Consider the following 25,543-nt stretch of genomic DNA (forward strand, 5'->3'; position numbering starts at 1 on the left):
TTAGGATCTAAAAGCACATGTCGACTTCTATTAGAATGCTGTCATTTTAGGAAGAAACTATTATTTTTTCTTTTTGGTCACACCCGGAGCTCCTCCTGGCTCATGTACTCAGGAATTACTCCTGGTGTCTATTCCACTTTTTTCAGTTTTCTCCAAACCTCTTCCCATTGCCCTGTAATCTGAATACTGTAATCCAAGGTGAAGGGTTTCCCATTCTTCCTGTGGACTTCCTAAGCTTTTTCCACTCGTTATTCTTTTTGCCTATAAATTGTTTGTTTATTTGGTTTTGGGGACAACACCTTGAAGGCTCAGAACTTAATCCTTACTCTCCTCAGGGATCACTTATGGTAGAGTGATCACTTCTGGGAGACTATATATAGTGCTGGGGATAAAACCTGGGTTGTTCATGTACAAGGCAACTGCCTTACTCACTGTACTCTCTCTCTGGCCTCTCACCTATAAAATTTTATAAGAACCTCAGGTATATGGGTACATAAAATTGGTATAAAATCTAACATTTATTTATAATAAATCAGCATTATCTTTATTAAAAAGAAAGAAATTAATTAAAAAATTTTTGTTGGGGCTGAACTGAGCTAGCAGGATGAACCTCTGTAGACTGTACCATACAACAGGCAGGAACATAGGAACCCATGAAAATGGGCAAGATTTCTCGTGTGTCCTGATTGGTTTGGATGAAACTGAACATCTTTTTCCTTTAAACTGTCTCTAGTAAATAATTTCATAAATTTCAGTATATTGAAAGAGTCAGTTTTTTCTTTTCTCACAGAAGCCCAGCCTGATCTTTGACTTGTAGATTCTGGGCTCTGGTCCAGCCTAGTCTTTGGGATGCAAACCCAAATACTTGTAGCTAGAAAGGTTTTGGTTTCAGTTGTGTATCTCCTTCCTTAGGCCAAAATGCACTGGCCTGTGGATACATGCTTTGCCTGCCTCAGTGTTCTTTCTGTAACTTCTTTTAATGACATCACTCTATTGAGCCCTTTAGAGGTATGAATGGTAATAAAAGATAATAAAAGGTAACAGTAGGATGGTGATAAAAGGAGATGTGGGGGCTCTCTACCTTTGTCACAGGTCTGAGAGAACCTGGACCCAACATGACATAAATTTCTTTCCCGTTCCTTGTCTCAGCGCCTCAGACTGAACAAACGTTCACACAACAAATTTTCATTACCCCCCTGTATGATGCTTCATACAGGGCCTTAACTCACAACATAAGGAGCTTTGTTCTGTAATACCCTTAATGCCATTGATCACATTTTGGTGAATCTGGCATTATCAATACAATTTTTAGTTCAGAGTTTATCATAGTCCGGGTTAAAGTTATCTGCTACCTTAGGTGACATATTTCTTTTCTCTTCCTTCCTTCCTTCCTTCCTTCCTTCCTTCCTTCCTTCCTTCCTTCCTTCCTTCCTTCCTTCCTTCCTTCCTTCCTTCCCCTCCCTCCCTCCCTCCCTCCCTCCCTCTCTCTCTTTCTCTCTCTCTTTCTTTCTTTCTTTCTTTCTTTCTTTCTTTCTTTCTTTCTTTCTTTCTTTCTTTCTTTCTTTCTTTCTATCACCATGAAACACACAGTCAAAAGGCTGTTCATGATTGGGTTTTAGTCATACAATTTTCCAATACCCATCCTTTCTCCAGTGTACATTTACCATCACCAAGGTCCCCAGTTTCCCTCCTACCACCATCCCTACCTGCCTCAGTCTACTGCTATGGCAGGCACTTACCATCTTTCTCTCTTCCTCTTCCTCTCTCTCTTTTACTCCTTCTCTCTCTCTGTCTCACTCCCTATCACTTTCTTTCTTTCTGGGCATTATGGTTTGCAATATAGGTACTGAGAAGTTATCCTGTATATCCCTTTACCAACTTTCAGCACTCAGTTCTTGTCCAGAGTGATCATTTTCAACTATCATTATCATACTGGTCCCTTTTCTACCGCATCTGCCCTGTCTGCCCTCCCTCTGTGGCAAGCTTCCATTCTTGGACCAGTCCTCCTCACCCTTGTTTTTACTACCCATGGGTATTAGTCTCATATTACACTTTTTTATATTCCACAGATGATTGCAATCATTCTATGTCTGTCTCTCTCCTTTTGACTCATTTCACTCAGCATGGTACTCTCTACGGGTGACATTTCTACTGCAAGTGATTATGTGTGTGAACCCATATTTATATATAGAATGCAAATCTATATTAAAACTAAGTTTGGTATATTTAGATATTTCAATAAAGAAGCATAATCTGATTTTCATAACTGTATCTTGTGGAGTCATGCATATATGTTTTGTGTTCTATATATTTTCCATTGCTCTTTCACACATATTCATTGGGTACAGAACAGTATGCTAAGACTTTGAAAATACAAACACTAGTGATTCGCAGTTGCTGACTCCAAGAATACTCTAGGTAGGTGGGAGAAATATGAGAAAAAATAAGAAAGAATGAGAAAAAATTGAGAACAATGGAGACAAAAAATTATAGCTCTTTTTGTGGCACTGAGGACTAATAAATTTGGGTTCCTAAGATTGATTATTCTTCTATTATCCTTTCATCCTCTTTGGCCCTTTGATTTTCAGTAGTTTTCCATTGTTATTATAGCAAATTACTACAATTATACAATTACTACTAAAACAATTGAAATGATTACTACTAAAACAATTGAAATGAGACCAGAAATTCAAAGTAAGTTTCATGAGGTTTGCATCAAGGTGCCAGCAAATCTGGGTCTCCTCTGGAGGTGCCATTTCCTTGACTTTCCCAATTTCTAGAGGCTTCCCACATCCTTAGATGAATGATCTTAGATGAACGATCTTAGATGATCTTAGATGAATGGTCTCTTCTATCTAAAAAGACAGAAACTGTCACATCTCTCCAATCTTATGCTTTCTCTCCTTTTCTGAGTCTTTTCTGCCTCCCCTTCCCACATATAAAGAACCTTTGTGGTGGGCCAGAGAGATAGGACAGCAGGTAAGAAAGATCATTGCCTTGCACATCACCTACCCAGGTTTAATTCCCTGGAACTGCATATGATCTCCTGAGCACTGTCAGGAGTAACCCCTGAGAACAGAGCTATGAATAAACCTTGAACACCACTGAATGTAGCCCACTACATGCTCCAAAAAATTATTATGATTATCTTGGGTTCATTTGACCTTGAAATCAGCAATTAGCAACTATAATTCCACCTGCAACATGATTCACCTGTGCCCTCTAACAGCCTACCCAGGTTCTACAAATCAGGCATATCTGTGTGTGTGTGTGTGTGTGTGTGTGTGTGTCCCCATCTGCCACAAGGTTTTTCTCTCCAATTTCTAATCTGTACTTTTTTATATTGATAAAATACACAATAATTCTTTAATGGCTTCAGTTTTTCAGTGAGTATTCACATTTCCACGTTTCCCTGTAAATATATATATATATATATATATATATATATATATATATATGTTTTACTTCCCTTGGCTTTGTTGTTTTTTGATTTTCAGTGAAGAAACTGGGTCATTTATGTAATATTTCCAGTCTGGATTTCACTGCTTGCATTCCTGTTATGAGTTACACACTTCTCTGCCTCCTGTATTTCGTTTAAATTGATACCTAGAAGCTTGATCAGATTCAGAGTTAATATTTTGACAAGGGTTTAACAGACAGTGTTTATTGTAGACTTCCATATGATGTCAGCTTGATATTATCAGCAAAAAGACTGCTAGGCTGTGGGTGAGTTAAGCCCAATCAGGAAGCAGGAACAGCATCATGGACTGAACACAGAGAATTTAATATAAAGAACTGCTCTTGGGAACAAAATTGTAAGCAGGTAACCAGAAAGAAAAACAGAGACTTTTCAAGTATCATAGTGCAATTACAGGAAGAAGCAATATTCCAATCGAGAGAAAAGAAGTAGCAGGTTAGACATTTAGCAGTGTATGGAGGGAGAAACCTTTCTGGGCCAAAGGGCACATCAGTACAGAGGCCAACCCCTTGTGTCTTTGAGCTCTTGGAAAAGACCAGGAACTCTGTGGAACAGGTGGCGAGAGCCGATGTGTCTCACAACTCGGAAGTAGCATTTATTAGCTCTCTATATCTTGTGGTTTCTTTGGGTGGAGCCATACTCAGTGGTGCTCAGGATGTACTTCTGGCTCTGTGTTGAAGGATCACTTTTGGTAGGGGTTAGGGGACCAGATGTGGTGCTGGGGATTGAACTCCATAAGCAGTTTACTGCATTACTCTCTCCACCCCCTCTTCTTTATATCTTTTAATTGATAAATAGTATTTTATTTTGCTTATCTATTCAGCCATGTGCAAGGCAAATGTCCTACCTGCAGAGCCTGACAAGCTCCTCGTGGAGTATTTGATATGCCAAAAACAGTAACAACAAGTCTTACAATGGAGATGTTACTGGTGCCCGCTCCAGCAAATCGGTAAACAATGGGAGGACAGTGCTAGACAGTGCTTATCTATTCACTAGTTGATGGATTTTTTGGGATTATGATCACTTTTTTTTCTTTTCTAATTGTTATGAATAAAGCTTCTGTGAATATATCCATGTACAGGTTTTTAGGTGAATATATATTTTCATTTCTCTTGAGTATATTCCAAGAGTGGTACTGACAGATTATGTATATCTTTTGAGAAACTGCCAGATTATTTCATAAAGTGCCTGTACCATTTTTCATTTTCACTAGAATTATGTGAAGGTTGCAATTTTTTTTCTCAATCTTTGTCAACACTTGTTATCTGTCTGATTCATTATAACCCTCCCAGTATATAAGGAGTCAAGTCTAATTTGGTTTTGATTTGCATTTCTCTGATGGCAAGTGATATTGAGTCTCTTTTCATGTGCTAGTTGGCCATTTGTGTTCAGGTTCCTTCAGGGTGAGCTATGGGAGCTTCATCTTTTTAGTGAACTGCCTCACCCATGAAAAACTCCCTGAACTGTCCCCTGGATGCTGACTATTTTGGTATCTTATCATCTCAGTATGTTTTCCCTGGACTGAAAATTTCTTCCTACTGATCTGTGCTGAGGAGGTCAGGATCCACTGTTTTTGGTTTTCCTTGCTCTGTCCTATGGAGACAGAGGCTTCATGGAGAAGTTGACTTTTTAACTGTTCTCAGCAGAATTGAATTCCATTCATCTCATAGTTATTGTGGATGAGACATTCTGGTAGATTTCTCCTGCCTCTCCCCTACCCACCTTCCCTTCTCATCCCTCCTCTCCCTTTCCCATAATACTAGACAGAAATTGGCCATTTATTTTCCTCTTGGTTAGTTTTAAAGTGAAATAAATTTTTCCATACTTCATTAATGTTTCGGTTGTTGCTTTGGGGCCATACCTGGTGGTCCTCAGGGCTTACTCTTGGCTCATGGATTACTTCTGGAAGGGTTGAGAGGCCATTTTTGGTACCATGAATCACATCTGTGTCAACAGTGTGCAAGGTAAGCCCTACCTACTATACTACCTCTCTGCCCCCTCGTTTTCCTATACTTTTAAGAAGGTAGCTATCTAGCTTTTTAACTCGAGAACTTCTCTGTGGTTTTTATTATTACTGTTTGCTTTGTTATTACTCTTTGTTTTGCTCTTTGGGCCTCCCAATCAGTGCTCAGGGTTTCTGGGGCCACTCCCAATTATATTTGGCAAATTGAATCTGTGGTTCATACAGAAGACCTGGAGATGTGATGCCACCCCTAGAGTGCTTGGGGGATGTTCCCAGGCCCACCCATTATAGCGCCCTAGGGCCTCCAGAGCTGATACTGGTTATGCTTGGGAGGCCATTTGATGCTGGGATTGGACCCAGGGTCAGTGCATGCAAGACAATGATGGTCCTCGGCTCTCTACTAATCCCCTGACCCCTTTATGTTGTTTTTATGGAATGATGAAGATGTTGCCTATTTTCTGTGCTCTGTCTTCTTTCTTCATTCCCCTTGTGTTTATAAAAACTTCTTTCTTTTCCCAGGGGTCTTGTCCTGCTCAAGTAGATGCTAGTTTGTCCAGTATTTCCCCAGTGAGTGGTTTATTCTGAAGTTAATTCATGATTGCATTCCTTGAAATTCCTAGGACAGTGCAGCATCTGCCGACCTTTCCACAGGCCTCTTGCTCTCACCTGTGAACCAGAGTATACAGAATTCCTAACAGTCTTCTGTTATGCTGAGGGAGTAACTAGCCCTTGGTGATTTTGGATTCTCCTCTTCTGCGGGTACTCAGATGCCTAATTTTCTGCTTTCCACTTTCTCCCACATGAATGAATGAGACCAACTGGGCCTTCTTGCTGCTGGTGGTTTATCCCTACTTCTCATATTTGGGGGTCTAATGAACTGGTTCCATTGTAGTCCCTTATTTCTTTTGGTAGTATGGTCTTACCCTGTAGATCACACAAGAATCACTATGTGGCTTCTTCCAACAAACCTAAAAAGCAACTTTTACTGTGAAATATAAATGTTAGTCACGGAATACTACCTCTGAAGCTGAGGAGAGATGACAGAAAGGATGATCTAAGGCTTCTCTCACAGTGGGAAGCCTCTATGTGCTTAAATCTGCTTAAACCTGATGAGCTGGTTTAAAATCTAAATTTTATTATATTTGAACTTTTATCTCTGAGCCAGGTCTAAGGAGTTTCAAAAGGGAGAAATAGGAATTTAGGATTATTCCATTTCTATGTTATATTTGCGAACCTAGAAAATTAATGTCTTCACCCTATAAAATTCTTAGACTTTTGAAATGTTTTTCAAAAACCAGACCTTGATTCTCTATTAGAACTAAACTCTTTAAAGTCCTTCACTGTAAAGGTGTTTACTGACCCACTGTGAAGATCAAGCAGATAAAGTTATATGTTAATCATATACAGGTTGAAAGAAATGACAATTGAATCACCTATCATTTTTTTCCTTATCAGAAAAAGATACTTGGGGTTTATACTGAGTTCTTGAAATCAGGTATTTTATATGTGTATGGGTTTAAAATAGCAAACATTTCTTTTCTTTGACTGTGAACCTATAAATCTGGGGCATATCCATATTGGAAACTATTCTGTAAAAAAATATAAACATAGAGGTATTAAAAAGAAATAGAGTCCTACTGTCATTGAAAGTTTCATTTGCTTAGGCACACAATAATTGATGGAGTTTTAAAAGCCACAATCCTGAATGTGGCATTCTAACTGCCTTTGTTCCAATAATTAATCACTATAAATCTCACAGATTTTCTTTACATTTTCTCTCAACAAGGCAAAGCTTTCCTGGAGTGGGGGCTCCCAGGTAGTGCTCAGGAAGTCTGGGGTCCTTGCTGGTGATTTTCTGCTATCTGTAGGTTCTGCATAGCCCAAGGATGCTGCTTGCACCTAGCAGGACCAGAGAGCCCTCTTGCACCCAGTTGTGCTCATGGGTCTCTAGGCCTTGTTCTAATAATTAATCACTATAAATGTCACAGATTTTCTTTACATTTTCTCTCAACAAGGCAAAGCTTTCCTGGAGTGGGGGCTCCCAGGTAGTGCTCAGGAAGTCCAGGAAGCTGGACTAGGGTGCTGTAAGCTTTCTGAGTCACAATCTAGTCAGGTGCAGGCTACCCATGCTCCCTAACCACTACACTATCTCCTTCCATGTGGAATCTCACAAAATGGGCAAAGAATAAAGTGAAATAAAGCAGAAAATGAAAATTGCAAAGATATTTGCTACTATATATTGTAAATGTTTGACTTCACATATCAGGAGAAATTTGGTCTCTTTAAAGATGAAAACTATGGCTATTCAATGATCTACGAATAGATGGTTTACTTCATTTAATGTGCTTTAAAGAATGTTTTTCTCTTAGTAATATGAATCAGTTTCTCAAGGACCAGGAGGACCTGTCCATAAATGGAAGCATGCCACAAGTGTAAGGGCAGGGGGAGGGCAATTAGGAGAGAGAAGTGACCACTAAGACAACAACAGCTGGAAATGATCACTCTGGACAAGAACTGACTGCTGAAAGTAGATAAAGGAATATATATATATGTATATATATATACATACATATATGATAACCTTCATTATTCTCTTGGATTTTGTTAATTTGCTAATGCAGTCCACAAAAGTCAGGAAACTAATTTACTTACCCGAGAACCAATTTATAACAAAGGATATTACAGGGTGCAAACTACCAGGCAAATGAAGGGTGAAGTCTTAGCAAAAGAGCACTGTCCCACTGGAGAAGGATGTCTGACAAGACAGTATGTAGACATACCTGGTTCCCTAACCTAGAAATTTTCTGAACTCTCCCATTTTTGGGTTTTATGGAGACTGTCCAACATAAGTATGATTGGCTAAAGCATTGAGCATTGATGGTTAATTATAGCTCCAGGTCTTTTACCTCCTCTTAGAGGTCTAATTCTCTCCTTAGGGTTGTCTCTCTTGACACAGAGCCTTCATGGTTGATGTGGTTCAAAAGTCCCCTTATTAGCATAATAGGAACCCTCTTGTTATCATTATTTAGGAAATTCCAAGAGTTTTAGGACCTTTGTCCCAGAAATGATGATGGAGATGAAATATATATATGTTATTATAAAACATAACATATAGATATTATACACAGAAGTAGAACTGCTGGATGATAAAATAAATGTTTTCAAGTTTTTGAAAATTTTTCATATTTTCTGTGGTAGTTCCATCACTTTTTAAAAGTATTTTATTTTGGCTTTATAAAGTAGTTCACAATATTTGATTACATTTAATATTTGAACACCAATCCCACCACCATTATACCTTCCCACTACCACCACATTTTGGATGTTTCCATTCTGAATCCCAACCCCTGCCCCAAAGCAGAACCTAAGTAATTTATTTTGTATTTTTTGTTATGAATAAACTACTGAAAATGCTTCAAAAAAGTTTCCTTAGAGAAAAGTGTGTGAAGATTGCTGTATTTCACCCAGGGGCCATTAAGCCCTTCTGTAAGAGATTATTAACATGTTGTTAAAGGTTGAGCTTTGTGTGTGTGTGTGTGCCTGTGTGTTTATATATGTAAATATATATATATAAATATAAATATATATATATAGGCTGGAGCTATAGCATAGCGGGTAGGGTGTTTGCCTTGCACGCAGCCGCCATGGCCGACCCTAGTTCGATTCCTCTGCCCGTCTCAGAAAGCCTGGAAAGCTACTAAAAGTATCTTGCCTGCACAACAAAGCCTGGCAAGCTACCTGTGACATATTCGATATGCCAAACACAGTAACAAGTCTCACAATGTTACTGGGCCTGCTTGAGCAAATCGAACAATGGGAGGACAGTGACAGTGACAGTGATGTATATATAAGTATATATATATGTATATATAATCTATAAAAATAAATTTACCTCTAAGATTGGTTGCCTTATACTTTAAACCCCATCATATGTGGTATGCTACTCTTGGAATATGAGTGGTGTGAGGTATGAAATGGAATAGGTTCACTCATGGGTGAGGCTCGACCTAAGTGTGTGGAGAGCGACCACAAGCATGGTGGTGGTTGAATTCTGGAGGTTTTTAGCTGCTGGGGCTGGGTCCTTGGGGCAGGGAGGGGAACTCACTCACCCCACTCTGGGGTGCCCCAAATGAAAAAACCTGGTGTGGGATCCAGTGGCATGGTATGGCACGTCATTTTATGCTCTCTTCCAAGAGATTTATAATGAGTCTCTAGATCATGGCTGTTGAGGAGATTACCTGGTGCTTGCCAGAGGTGACTTTTGGGCATGACTGCCAAGTTGCTAGAAACTGGGGGATCTGGGGGAAGGTCACCCATTCCCAGTTCCATTGAACCTGGAGTTTTCAGTTACAAGTCCCTCATACCTGGGTTTTCTGTGGATTCACTCATGGGTGAGGCTCAGCCTGAGCGTGAGGAGGGTGGCTATGAGCACGGCAGCATTCCATCACTTTTTAATATCTCTGTTATAATGAGTTTTCCTTTATTGAAGAGATTATCTTTTCCCTTTGATATTCTAGCTTCCCTTTTAAAATATTAGTTTTTCATGGGCTGGTTTCTGGTCATCAGTTCTGTTTCATTGGTCTGTGTGCATACTTTAGAGACTTTGGCTTATGTTTTGATTACAATAGCTTCGTATTGAAATCAAGAAGTTAATAGTTTTGATGATAATAGCTTTATATTGGAATCAGGAAGTTGATGGCTCCTGATTTATTCTTTCTCAGAACTGCTTTAGCTAATCAAGGTCTGTAGGGGGTTTATGTAAATTTTATAATTGTCTATTTTATTTCTGAAAACATCCTATTAGATTTCTCTGGCAGGGCACTCCAGTTGTCTCAGTACATTCTGGGGTTCCACCAGCATTTCTCAGCCAATCTGCGTGGGAATATAGTGCAAAACCCTGACGATACAATGCTGCTAGGGACCTACAGTGCCAGGGGCACATGAGCTGCCCTGGTGGTGTTGGGGGCCTTCAGGGTCATGACTAGCAGTGCTCAGATGTATGCAACATTGCTTGGTGGACTATATGGTTCTTGGAATCAAATCCAGGTCTAGCATGTGCCTTAACTGCTGTGCTATCTTTCGATCCCTCTATTGGATGGGAATTGCATTGATTCTGTAGAGGGCTCAGGTAATATGGGCATTTTAAACACTATTGCCTCTTATGAGTTATGACATGGACTAGCTTCAGATTTGTTTTCTTAATCTCTTTCATCACAATCTTATAGTTTTTAGGGTGTAGACAGTTTATCTCTCTGCCAAATTTTATTGTTTTTGGGACAAAGAGATAGTTAAGAGTTAAGATACTTACATTGCATGTGCCCACCCTACTTCTAGCCCCAGCATCACATATGGGTGATAAACACTGCCTTGAGTGAACCCTGAGCACAGAACCAGGAGTAAGTTCTAAGCACTGTTGGCTGTGGCCCCAAACTGCCTTCCCTGACTAGCCATATTTTGGAATAGAGTATTGTACAAATTATTGCACATCTGAAACAGTACATAACAAACTGCATAAAATTGCTAAAGAAATAAAACAAGTGTATTCATCTGACTTAGGTCATAAGTGTAGATAATAAAACAAAAATAGATTTCCCTTGTCAAGTATGTAGTAGTTTGAGAAATTTCTTGGCCTTATTTGGTAACTTTATTTTATTTATTTATTTTATTTATTTATTTATTGAATCACTGTGGGAAAGGTTACAAAGCTTTCAGGTTTAGGTCTCAGTCATGCAAATATCAAACACATTTCCCTTTACCAACACTTATTTTTTACCATGAAGAACCCCAATAAAACCCCACCCCCACCCCTCCCAGTCCCTGTGAGGCAGATGAATTCTAGTTAACACTCTATCTGCTTTGATTAGATTCACTGTTTCAATAAAAGATTCACCACTATTATTTAGAGTTTACCACCCCCCCCTCCAAATCAGACATGCTGAAAAAGCATTGTGAAGTGATTTGCTTTCTACAGCTGGGTTCAAGAATTAAATGTTGGTTTTGGATTTCTGCTATTTTACCTATGACCCTGGAAGTATTTCTACTGAAAGTCAGATAGTTAAGAAATTGATTTCTGTGTTCTGGAGTCGTGGCCGTGCTGGAGAGCTGCTCGTGGGGGGCAACTGGTGGCCTCGGTAGGGCGTGAAGGGCGGACCGAAACGCCCCCCTTCCCATGAGGTTTTAGTTGCCCCCACACCCCCGGCTCATACCTGCTGTCCACAAGGCTCCCATGTGGCCGCCATCTTTCTTTCCAGAGGGAGGAGGGCGGAAGGGAGCAACACCCTTTCCCCTCCGGGCAGACATGATGGCCTGGATTAACGCATAGTCCTTTCACTTTTCTGCTCCAAGCTGCTGGGTTCTGCATTAAGTCCTTGTGCTTCTGGGGCTGTGGCCGTGCTGGAGAGCTGCTCGTGGGGGGCAACTGGTGACCTCGGTAGGGCGTGAAGGACAGACCGGAATGCCCCCCTTCCCATGAGGTTTTAGTCACCCTCACACCCCTGGCTCATACTTGCTGTCCACAGGCTCCCATGCGGCCGCCATCTTTCTTTCCAGAGAGGAGAGGGCGAATGGGGCAACACCCTTTCCCCTCCGGGCAGACATGATGGCTTGGATTAACACATAGTCCATTCACTTTTCTGCTCCAAGCTGCTGGGTTCTGCATTAAGTCCTTGTGCTTCTGGGGCTGTGGCCATGCTGGAGAGCCGCTCGTGGGGGGCAACTGGTGACCTTGGTAGGGCGTGAAGGACGGACCAGAACGCCCCCCTTCCCATGAGGTTTTAGTCGCCCCCACACCCCCGGCTGATACCTGCTGTCCACAAGGCTCCCATGCGGCCGCCATCCTTCTTTCCAGAGAAGAGAGGGCGAATGGGGCAACACCCTTTCCCCTCCGGGCAGACATGATGGCCTGGATTAACGCATAGTCCATTCACTTTTCTGCTCCAAGCTGCTGGGTTCTGCATTAAGTTCTTGTGTTTCTGGGGCTGTGGCCGTGCTCCAAACTTAACTCTGATTTTCAGGGAGAAAGGTTGGGTGGTTTACTTCCCATTGATCACTTTGTATATAGAGAGATGTCGCGTGTGGTTTTGAGAAAAAGTCCTAGTTCCCGCATACTCGAGCTGTGCTTGTAGAGGCTTCTGGTCACCGGGGTTCCATCTGGGGGAGGCGGGATGCGGTACCTACCCCATCTGGGACTTCCCGGTGATCTCGGCTCTTTTTGGAACCTTTTTTTTTTTTTTTCCTCCGGGATCTGTGGTTCCCGCCCTCCATGTGGTCCTTCTCTTTGGCTGTATGTTGTAAAGATGGCGCTGGGGGGCGGGCTGTGGGCGTGACTTCCTGAACCAGAGGTTACCTGGGAGCTGTAGTCCCGGCAGATTTGAGAAAAAGTCCTAGTTCCCGCATACTCGAGCTGTGCTTGTAGAGGCTTCTGGTCACCGGGATTCCATCTGGGGGAGGCGATATTTGGCAACTTTAGAAACAAGACTCACCAGGCACCATCCCTTAGTTTATTAAAACACAATTTTCTGTACCTGAATTTCTTCCTCATTTTCTAATATAAGAATGGTTTTTAGATGACAAAGAAACTACAAGGTGATTATTCAAGGGAATCCTGGTTTCCCTCCAACTCAAATCTGGGTCTCTTATATATCTAATAGCCACAACTTCTGTCATCCTTCTTGGCTTTTTTGTAAGTTAGGTTTAATGAATTTTTCATACAATTATTTTATTTATTTTCCTGGTATTTTGTTATTATTGTGCAGAAGTATGACTGGTTTCTGTATACTGATTTTATAACCTGAATTCATTGATTGGTTTTAATAGTTTTGATAGAGCCTAGTTTGCTGTTGTTGACGTATGAGATCAAACTATCAGAAAAGAAAAATTTACTTTTTTTGACCCAATTTGAATGCAAAATTCCATGATTAATCTGACTATGCTTTCAGTGACTAAAAGTGGCAAGAGAAGCTTTCCTTGACTTGTTTCTGATCTTAGAGGGAAGCTTTAGCATTTCACCACTGATGGGAGGTTAACTGTGGATTTGTCGTACCTGATCTTCATGTGTTGCATATATTCCTTCTGCATGCAGTTTGTTCAGTATTTCCAGCCACTGTTCAGTATTTTCTATTATAAAAGGATGTTGTATTTTGTCAAATGTTTTCCTGCATCTATATAAAAGTTATGATTTTTTTTTTGGAGGGGTCACATACTTGGCTATGCTCAGAAATCACTCCAGATAGTGATCAAACCTGGTTTGGCTGTATGCAAGACAAAGCACCTTACCTTTTGTACTATCTCTCTAGTCCCCCAAGTCATGACTTTTTACCTTTTACTGTATGAATGTGGGGTAACACATTGACTGATTTGCAGGTATTGAATCCTCCTTGTAAACCTGGAATAAATTTTAGTGATCATAGTATATGTTTCCCGAAATATATTGTGGAGTGAGGTTTATTTGTATTTTTCTGAGAACTTTCACAGGCATGTGCTTTTCAAAAATGATTCACTTTTGGAATTGGAGAAGAGGCAGCCCGAGATTATGGAGAAGGGACCTCTTGAATCATACTGAGTTGAAAATGCAAAAAAACACAAGTGACCAAAGGATTCTGTGAGTGATCCTGCAGTGGATGAGAATGGCAATAACCAGTTCAGAGATCTGAGAGAGTTTCCAGGAGGAGAACTATAAAAGAGTAAGTCAACCTTACTCTTTATGAGGCAGCATAAACAGCATAAACATAGTTACACAGGCTCACATGGAACTGGTGAACGCAAACCTTAGGTTGCTACTAGGGGTGAACAAGATTAGACTTTGCCCACAGCTGCCCTTCCCCGCCAGAGTAGAACACACAATACAGGAGAGGAACCCACAAAAATTAATGAGTGGAGATAATAGTCCAAAACCGTCTTGCAGGATAATAGTGTTTTGTTCTTTCTGCCTTGCCACAGGGAGCTTAGGTTTATTGGGTTACTCCCATCACAGTGCTCCCATTCCTCTGTGTTTATTTGTAACCTCTTTCTTTGTGTTTTGTTAACTTGTAAATATTGTTTTTCTCTTTTCCTTAAGTCCTTTGCATAGTTAACTCAGAGCAATGTCCTTTTTGTATGGACACAGGAAGACAGTTAAAAAGACATGCTTTTGTAACTTGGGAGTTAATAGCCTCCAGATAATATTACCTCCTGGACATCTGCTCTCTCGACTTAAGCCTCAGTTGACCTTACTTCTTAGCACCCCAAAAGCAGGGTCCCTATGAGGGACTGGATGGACCCAGGGCAAGCTGTGAGCTATCCTGGCATCAAAATGGGCCTGGCCAAAGCTCCATTATACTTAACTATAAATTAAGAGCAAGGTCATGGATAAATTCTGTCATGAACCAAAAAGTAAAAATTAGATTTGAACCCTGAGCACTATAATCTGAGTCTGTGATGAGATGTCCCCTGGAGAGCCACTCTACAAGCTCAATGTAACTCTTACTGTGTCCATATAAAATAACTACCATTAAGAAGTAGAATTAAGATGTTAATTAAGTTATTGGACTAAGGAGAGGAGAAACACCCTTAGGTGGTATTTCACCCTTAAGCCTGATGGGCCATCAGGAAGGGCCTTTGATATCTTGATTGGCTACCCCAAATGCTGGGGAGTTGAGGAGAGACAAGCTGATGAGAGACGAGAGAGAGAGAGAGAGAGAGAGAGAGAGAGAGAGAGAGAGAGAGAGAGAGAGAGAAAGAGACCAGGGCAGCAAGATAGAGCTTGGAGAGACTAGCAAGGGGCACAAAGGAAGAAAAATATAGGGGAAGAATGCAGGAGCAGGTACGTGGAGAGACGAGAGACGTGGCTGTGGCTGTGAGAGGGAGCTCGGAGAGAAGAGCAGGAGACATAGGAGGAGATGGGAATGAGGGGCAGTGTGAGACTAGAATGGGGAGCTTTGTGAGATTGGAACAGGTATGTGGGGAGAATGGAATAAATGATCACCAACCAGCCTGGCGGCCTTATTTCCTCCTTTGTCCTCCCATGGCATCAGCTGTCCCAGGTGGGGGAGCGTCTCACGTTCACTGAGTGCAGGCGTTGAGAGGGAGAGCTGCCTGGGCTTTCCCTAGCCCGTGATTACACAGGGTATACTAAGATAATATTCCAAAAGAATAGAAACAACAGTGCTGGTAGGGGTGTGAAGAAGGAATCCTTGTTCACTGTCACTGTCTGTATCACTGTCCTCCTATTGTTCATCAATTTGCTTAAGCAGACAACTGCAATGTCTCCATTGTGAGACTTGTTGTTATTGTTTCTGGCACATCGAATATGCCATGGGGGAGCTTGCCAGGCTCTGCCAGGAGCTCTCTGGCAGGATACTCTCAGTAGCTTGCCAGGCTCTCCAAGAGGGATGAAGGAATCGAACCCAGGTCAGCCGCATGTAAGACAACCGCCCTACCCGCTGTGCTATCGCTCCAGTCCACCTCTTTCACTATTGGTGGAAATATCATCTGTATCATCCTCTACAGGAAACAGTATGGAAACCTCTAAAAATATGAAGCCAAGCTTTCATATAACCTAGTCATTCCACTTCTTGGTTTCAACTCCATGAGTTAAACAACAACAATAAAATCAATATTTCTAAAAGATATTTGCATTCCTATGTTCCAGTGCTAGACACAGTTGCCATGATCTGGCAACAGCCAAAGGGCCAAGAATAGATGAGTATCTAAAGACATTGCTACATATCCACAGTGTAACACTATTCAGCTGAAAGGTAAGATTAAATACTGCACTTCACTGCTAGGTGGACAGAGCTAGAGGGTGTCTGTGGGAGAGGAGCCAACAGAACCATCTCTCATATGTGGAATATGAAGGAACATAGTAAAGGAATAGAGAAGGTCCCGCAGACCCTGAGAGTTGACTGACAGAACTGAGTTGGCCAAGTAGGTGGGGTAGGGGGAATGGGTAAGGACTGGGGGACATTTGTGGGGGGACATTGGCACTGGTGGGTGTGGTGTTGGAACTCTATTATTGTAAATCACAGTGCCAAAATAAAATTTGGAAAAAAGGATTTATTTTTAACTGTGGTAAATCTAATAACATAACATTGATCATTTTAAGTTTTTTTTTTCCTTTTGGGTCACACCCAGTGCTGCTCAGGTGTTACTCCCGGGCAATGCTCAGAAATGCTAGGATTGAACCCGGGTTGGCTGCATGCAAGGCAAATGTCCATCTGCTATACAGGGGCTCTGGCCCCTTTTAAAGTATTTTAAATTCACCCTTTGCCTTCCATGTTGTTGATGTTGTTGCTGCAATGCCCAGAGGTTGAACACATGACTGGCTGTGGCGCTCACACCTTCGTAGCTATAGTGTTAGCTGGAGCTTGCACAGTAGGCTGCAGTGCTCACTGATGTTTAGTTAAGGAGCTTGAGACACATACATTATGGTTGAGGAGCTCTTTGGCAGGGTCCTGGGGTTACTGCAGTGTTGATACATGTCCTCACTGGAGGTTGCACTTCTTGGCTGTGGTATATGCCCATCATTGTTGTTTGCAGTGCTTGTAGAAGTGGTACCCTTTGTCATATTTGCACACAACTGGCTGCAGTGTGGATAGAAATCACTTACAGTTCACAGGAATCTCAGAGAGCAGAGATGCTAGGTTCAAACAGTAGAGCTGCCCGGAATGTGCTTGGTATATCAAAGACACTGGAGATTTGAATTTGTGACCATCTGCTTACAAGGCAGGTGATCTAATCTCCAGTGTTATTCCCATGGACTTGGCATGCATGTTCTTTAAGGGTTTGGACCAGTAATCTTATTTTCTTGCAGTATTTTTGCTTGATTTTGGTACCAGGCAATGCAGACTTCCTATCTTAGGAGTTTGAGTTTTTGGAAGAATTTGAAGGATAGGAATGATTTATGTTAATGTATATAGAGTTTACTTGTGGTGAAGGTCCACACTTGGCAGTGCTCAGGGCTTATTCCTAGATTTGTGCTCAGGGATCACTTCTGGTGGTGCTCACAGGGTCATATACAGCACCAGGGATCAAACACAGGTTGTCTCCATGCAAAGCAAGTGCATAGGCTCCTATACTATCTCTCTAGTTCCACAGATATATTTTTCAATAATAAGATTTGAAATAATTCCCTGGTTCACAGGCTATAGAGCAGATGTTGTGCTAACAGTCATGAGAAGCAACACAAATCTCCTTATACACAGCCTTCAGAGCTAACTCTTGGATGACTAGGTTCATCATTAGTGAATAAAAATATTTTGAAAGGGATTGTTTTCTTAGAGGTTCTCAATGGGCGTAAAATATCAGTAGCTCGTGCTGTTGGCAGACATGCTCTCATTTAGGCTTTGTTGTTCCACTTACAGGCTGAGTGTATTTAGCATAATTATTTAAGGGTCTGGGCTTCAACTTAAACTCACCAGCTGTGATGGAGACTAGCTGGCTCTTACAAGACAGTCTGGCGTTGACTTTGAAATGTTACAGCCAGGCATTGACTTCTCTCCAACTAGGAAAGTTCTGTATGGCAGTTAGGTCAGCCCAGTGATGAACAATTTGCTGTCTGCTTATGCAGTTCCAACACCACCTGGGTCCCACCAGGGAGCCCTTGGTACCTACAACAAGACTATCTACTGGACTCTGACCCCACCCAGCCAACACCCACCAGGCAGAAACAGGACCTAGCTCTGAGTTAACCTCACAATCCTTCCACACCCCCAGACCTCCTTTACTTGTGCAGAAACCCACCCTAAGACAGGTCTTCCGGAGGCCCTCTAGAGGTTTCTGACGTCTGCCCAGGGAGCGCTAGCTTTTCAATAAACCTCATCTCAGCCTAGTTCTTGTCTTGAACTCTGTTTATTCCTTTCCATGACCCTGTGCCAGACCTTTCAATAATTTCTTCTAATAGGAGGCTGTTTTTTGCATGTACTCAATTACTGTTTATTGCAGCCACCTTTACAAATGTTCTTAGATATTCTGAATAACTCTACATAGCATCTACATCAAATATTATTTGCAGCTTTTTCTTGCACTTTTATATTATAAAGATGCTTTTCTCCTTAAACTTTGTGACTGCCACTTTAATCCTCTCTTCTGCCGCTACCTCGTTTCTTTTAGCTGTAGTAAAATTGATGAGTTAGGGACTTGTTGGGCTTAGATCAGATCAGATCTTCTATTCCTATCACTAAAATTTTTTTCCATACTGACAATAAGACTGTTTTGCTTTCTTATCATTTGTCTATTCAATTTATTTCAAGAACTTTTCCTTTGCACTTATAACTTAAAATTACTGTTTGGTACAAGAGACTGAGTTTTTCACCTACGTCAAATTTATTTCTCTACTCAGCTTACTGAGTAGTACAAATCCTAGTTTTGGATTTGAAGAGAGAGAGGTGTGACTTACTTTTACATGAACATGCAGAAACCATTGTAGGGTTATTAACTGGTCTAATTTTCACGAGTTATTTCTCAGGGAAAGAAAGTCCTGAGAGGAGGGTAAAGATGAAAAGATAGTTGGCCAGAGGAACAGTCAGAATACTTCGTTTATCTCTAAGGTTTACCATCTTCTATGGATGTGGTTCACAGCCCTGCATCATACTGCAATCATAACATAAAAATCACTGATCACAAATAATTTGGAATTTTATCGTAGAATGATATGATATAGAATAACATTTTAAAAACTTAATATTATTGCAAGTTGTCAAAATTAATGCAATACAGGAATATAAAGTGACGCCAGCGTAGGAAAAGCAGAACCAATAGGCTTGCTCAAAGCAGACTGCCATAATTCAATTTGTGAAGAACCACAGTCTTTGAGAAGTGTAATGAAGTGAAACACAATAAAATAAAGCAATGCCTACTTCAACTTCTCTCATAGAACTGTTTCTGAAGCATTCCACGCTTCTTTTTTGTTTGCTCAACACATTTTTAAAATTTCTCTTTTGATTTGTTTGATCTATTGTTTTTTCAGGAAAATGCTGTTTAATATACATGTACTTATGAATATTCCAGATTATATTCTATATTGATTTCTCATTTCATACTCTTGCAGTTGAAAAAGATACCCCTTATGATTTAATTCTTTTTACATTTGCTAAGATTCTTTTCTGTGATTTATCCATTTGTACTTGAAAACAACATTTTATTATATTGTTGTGTAAACTATCTTGTAATGTCTGTTAGGTCCATTTAGGTTAAAGTAAGGTTCAAGTCCAATGTTTTCCTCTTGATCAGTCTGAAAGATCTTTCTCTTGTTAAAAGAATGGTACTAAATTCTTCTACTGATATTGTATTGTTTGTTTCTCACTTTAGATGTTAGCACTTAACTATATTTTGGTATTCCCTTGGTGGGTAATATATACTTATGACTATAATAGTCAAAATTACATGGTACTGTTCCCCCGAGCATGGCCAGGAATAATTCCTGAGTGCAGAGCTGGGAGTAACCCTTGTATATCACTGAGCGTGACCCAAAAAGAAAAAAAAATGTTTAAAAACTACATGGTACTGAAATAAAGGTAAACCTTTAGATCAATGGAACAGGACTGAAAGTTCTGAGTTAAACCCCAAATTTATTGGTGGCTGATCTATGACAAAGGAGCTAAAAATATGAAGTGGAGCAAAGAAAACCTTTTCAACACATGTTTCTGGGAAAATTATTGATGCTCTCTATTGCATCTTTGATTTTATCCTTTAGTTATAGAATTTCTATTATGTCCTGTTTTGACTCTTATCTCTTCGTTCACCTTTTTTTTGGTTTGTGTATATATCACTGTCACTGTCCTGCTGTTCATCGATTTGCTCAAGCGGGCCTAGTAACGTCTCCATTATGACACTTGTCACTGTGTTTGGCATATCGAATATGTCACAGGTAGCTTGCCAGGCTTTGCCGTGCTGGTGAGATACTCTTGGTAGCTTGCCAATCTCTCCAAGAGGGGCGGAGGAATCGAACCTGGGTCAGCCAGGTCTGCTGCGTGCAAGGCAAATGCCCTACCCGCTATGCTATCGCTCTAGCCCATATGTTTATATATATTATTGGATTTGAATATATTTTCTATCTTTTCTAGTAGCTTATTGCATATCCTTAAAATAGATATTTTAAATGCTTTATTAAAGTTGAGTTGTAGATTATGTGAACATCAGTGGTGTGTCATATTACTTTGATTTTTTATGTTTTTTTTTTTAAGTTTTGTTTTGCTGTCTTCACATTTAAAGTAAGAGTATTTCCTCTTGTTATTATTGAATGCTCACTTGAATGCATCCATACTCTCTTCTTCTCTTCCAAAAGAGTCCTGGAACTTCTCTTGATGCCTACACTTCTACAAAGTCTTTATCATCCATGGAGATTATCTAAATTATTGTTCTCCAGGGACTCTGACAAAAAGGGGCTGGATGCAGTTTGTAGGTTTTTATAGGATCTATGACCAACATCAAGGAATATTTATTTTTTATTTGTTTTGTTTTTGGAGGCACATTACTTTCAGTGCTCTGGGCTTACTCCTGGCGCTCTCTACTCAGGGTTCACTCCTGGAGGAACTAGAGGAACAATTTGGGGCGTCAGGGATTGAATCAGGGTCAGTTGGTCACAAGGCAAGCACCCTGCCTCTGCTGTACTATCTCTCTGACCTCAAGGTATATTTACTTTTAACTGGTACAAAGATGGTAAAGTCCCTTCTTGGGTTCCTCGACATAAGATTCTGGATTCCATAGCTCCCTAAAATTCACCCATTTCCATGAATGAATACTGAGGCTTTATTGTTGAGTGGGGAGATAAAAATGAAGAATCTCTGATGCCAACATTGCATTTATTTTTCCTGGGTTTGGGCTTGAAGTTGATTTTTATTGAAGCATATCAAACCATGAGTGTTTTAACTTTACTCTTATATGCAAATTGTGATTTTTTTTACCCTCCTATTATATGACACAAAAAGATCTTTAGTCATATCAACTAAGCAAAGGAAGTTCCTTCAGTAAGTAAATGCAAATTTAATTACAATTACACAATGCTACAACTGATTTGATTAACTTTTCCACTTCTCATCTGGCAATACTATATTATATTCACTTATTTATTTGGCTTTTGGGCCACATCTGGCTGTGTCTGGGGACTCCTCCTGGTTCTGTCCTTAAGGCTATTCTATGTAGTGCCAAGGACTGAGTCTGGGATGGCTGTGTGAAAGGCCAGCACCTTAACCCTTGTGCTATCTCTCCAGTTCTCTATACTAAAGCTACAATCTATTTTGTTTTATCTTCTCTTCCACTTTATTATCTTTCTAATTCTCAGACAAGTTTTAAAATATCCACCACATTTATTCGTGTGGTTAAAATTTATGGAAGATTTTATTGTGATTTTTGAAATGATTAATTAAAAATTCATCATTATAATTTTTGCTTTGCTACAAGAGGTGACTTCAAATATTAGAATTCTGGATGGAGACTGTTAGACCTTCTGGACAAGTGAGGTAGGTACCTCCTGCCCCTTCAACTATACATTCATGAATTATCTATTAAATATTTGCAAAGACAAGACTGTATTAGTTTAACAGATGATAGGCTGCTTTTCTGTATAAAAGTTTGATCAGGTTATGACATCTTATTGCTGATGAACTGTCATCTTAGTCCTCTCCAAATTGTCTAGAGTTCAGTCTTCCTAAATAGAGGTCATATCTGTGTTCTATGAGGATATTTAGGACATGGTACCACTGCTTTTTCTTTTGTGCACAAAACGTTATCTTCATGAAACTTGCATGGCCCAATTTATGCATAATATAATGTATAAAGGATTATAAGCCCGGTGTCAAGAGTTCTGGATACTTACGTAACTCTCAATTGCTATCCAAATGACACTACAGAATAAAATTATGCTTAACTTTCTTACCTGCTGTATTATTTTTAAAAAATATGCTTTTCAAAAGTAGGGAGAGAGTATGGGGGAAGTTGTTTGCCATAGAGGCAGGGGGAGGGTTGGGATGAGGGGGGATACTGGGGACATTGGTAGTGGAAAATGTGCACTGGTGGAGGGATGGGTGTCCAATCATTGTATGGTATGATTGAAACTCAAATATGAAATCTTTGTAACTGTATCTCACAGTGATCAATTAAAAAAAAGAAAAAGCAGGAAAAAGAATCCCTTTGGCATATGGAGCTTTGTGAAAAAATGTGTATCAAAATAAGAATATGTTAAAACACATTACAGATCACAGATCATCCTGTTATTCGTCGATTGCCTCGAGCAGGCCCCAGTAACGTCTCCTTCATCCTAGCCCTGAGATTATATTCAAGGCTCTTTAGGAGAATGAGACCCATTATTGTTACTGGTATTTGGCTTATTGGGTACGACACAGGGAGTTTGCCAGACTCTGCCGTGTGGGCAGGTTACATTCGGGAGCCTGCCAGTTTGTCAAAGTAGGAATGAGATGTCATAATAAAATGTCGCGCGGCCGGGATCTGGTTTTTATAGTTTCTGAGTCTTGGCCGCTGATGGGATTACACATTACAAGGAACTTAAAATGGATTTACCTGTATATCCTTTAAAATAATTAAAATATTCTCTGAATAAAAATTCAAACTGATACCAAAAGTATTATTCCTGGATATATATATACATATATATGTATATATACATATATATATTCCTGGATATATATATTGTTCTGTAGTGTCATTTGGATAGCAATTGAGAGCTACATAAGTATCTATCTATCTATCTATCTATCTATCTATCTATCTATCTATCTATCCAGCGAGCGCCAGGATGTCTTCACCAGGGCCTCTTGGAGGGGGCAGGTTGAGTTTCCCTCCCAGCCCCAAGCAGAACCCTGACAGCTGAAAACCTCCAGAAACCAGCCACACCCATGCTCAAGGCCACTCTCCACATGCTCGGACAAACCTCAAGCATGAAGGAACCAGCAGAGGAACCCAGGTATGCGGGACCCAGGGCTGAGATCTCAAAGCCTGCTCAGATTGGGACTGGGCCTCCTCCACCCAGATCCCCCACTTTCCAGTAGTTTGGCAGTCACACCCAGAAAATGCTTCCGTCGTCATGTAATCCCATCAATGAACAAGATCCAGAGACTAAAACAAACCTCTCGGAAGCTTAGAAAAACTCTTATAGGCTAGTCCACTGATGTACCTAAAACAGCACACATGCGTTTGGTTTTAACATACTTACTTGCATTCTCTTATATACATTCTCTGTCCCTCTTGGAGAGCCCAGAAAGCTACCGAGAGTATCCCGCCTGCATGGCAGAGCCTAGCATGCTACCCGTGGCATATTCGATATGCCAAAAACAGTAACAGTAAAGGGTCTCATTTCCCTGACCCTGAAAGAGCCTCCAATACAGCAGCATTGGGAAGGACGAGTAAGGAGAGGCTGTTAAAATCTCAGGGCTGGGACAAATGGAGATGTTACTGGTGCCTGCTCGAATAAATTGATGAACAATGGGATCTCAGTGATACAGTGATATATATACATATATACACACACACACACATATATGTATATATGCATATATATGTATTAAGATACATATATATGTATAAGAAATGGTTGAATATTATAAGAAAAGCAAACTTTTGGTCATCTAATTGCTTTGTTCTCATCTTCCTCTCTGCAGTTTCTTGGTAGATTTAAAAGTACTAGACTGCAGTCATAGTGGTAGGTCAATTCTGATGCCTTTTGTAAGAAGAGAATAGAGAAACTCCACTAAAGTTTCATTCTAAAACCACTGTCATTATTTGACATGTCTGGTAACCCCATGAAAGACCCCCTTCATAGGTTCTAATTATTTGACCTGACTAATAGGTGACACAGTACAAGAAGCCTTTTCCCTGGTTTGTTGTTATTCACTGATTTGGAGGCCTCTTTTGGTGGTGCTTAGCATTTGTTCCAAGCTCTGTGTTCATGGATCACTCCTGGAGAGTTCAGGGAGTTACATGAGGCATGAGAGATCAATCCTGATTAGCAGCATCCTGCAAGGCAAGCACTTTGCCTGCAGTACTATCACTCTGGGCCCTCATATTTAAGTTATTTTTCTCTTTTTCCCCTTTCCATGCATAATCTGCCTTGCCTTGAGGCTTTTAGGTCCTGGTTTCCACCTGGATTGGAGAAAATCTACAGCATCTTTTCATCAGAAATCCTGTAGTTCTGTAACTGTGCAAATGTTACCAGAGAAAAAAAGAGTTTTTTCTTTTTAATATAAAATAATTGAGGTGCATAGCTTCCTTATCCCATGCATGGATTCAAGAAATACCTTTTGGAAGTGTCAGGGGACATAATTTTTTGTTATTTTTTTTACTGAAAATGATTGAACAACAAAAAAGATGCTTGAAGTGTTTACTCAGGAAATGCCTCTATATTTCCTCTGGTCATGTTCTACCTCAGATTTCACTCCTTTTGAATATGTCATGTCCCTTTCTCCACTCTCCCCTGTGGGAAAAATGGCTGAAAGGGAGACTGCGGAAAAGCTCGTGAAGACTCTCACCTCCAAGAAACGAGGATGTGGGGCTTCATTCTGCCATTGACCGGGAGTCACTGAAGATATGTAAAGCACAGGACTAATGATAAAGTCAGTATTTTTTCTCTTACAGGCTAAATGATATTGAAATTTATTTTTAACTGATAAATAAATACAGAGGGAATAAAAAATATCTTCTTCATTACATAGCACTGCATTAAAAATGCAAAGGAATTGTAGGCTTCATAAAATATTGGTGAATGTTATGATTTAATGTTTCATAAGATGGATTATATATACATTGTCTCAAAATATATCTGAACATGTTTATTTGAAATTTAAAAAAAATAACAAAGAGCATAAAGTAAAGTAAAGTAAAGGCCCTCCCGTTGATCATCGATTTGCTCGAGCGGGCCCAGTAACGTCTCCACTGGAGACTTTGTTGTTACTGTGTCTGGCATATCGAATACTCTCGGTAGCTTGCCGGGCTCTCCGAGAGGGGCGGAGGAATCGAACTCGGGTCGGCCATGTTGGCTGCGTGCAAGGCAAACGCCCTACCCGCTGTGCTATCGCTCCAGCCCAACAAAGAGCATATTTACACAATATTAAAAAGATATATATATATTTATTTAGTTTCTTTAATTGTGAAACATAGCCCCATATGGAGTGATAACT

The sequence above is a fragment of the Sorex fumeus genome, unplaced genomic scaffold, assembly GCF_029834395.1.
Source record: "Sorex fumeus unplaced genomic scaffold, SorFum_2.1 ptg000002l, whole genome shotgun sequence".
Classification (NCBI taxonomy): Eukaryota; Metazoa; Chordata; class Mammalia; order Eulipotyphla; family Soricidae; genus Sorex; species Sorex fumeus.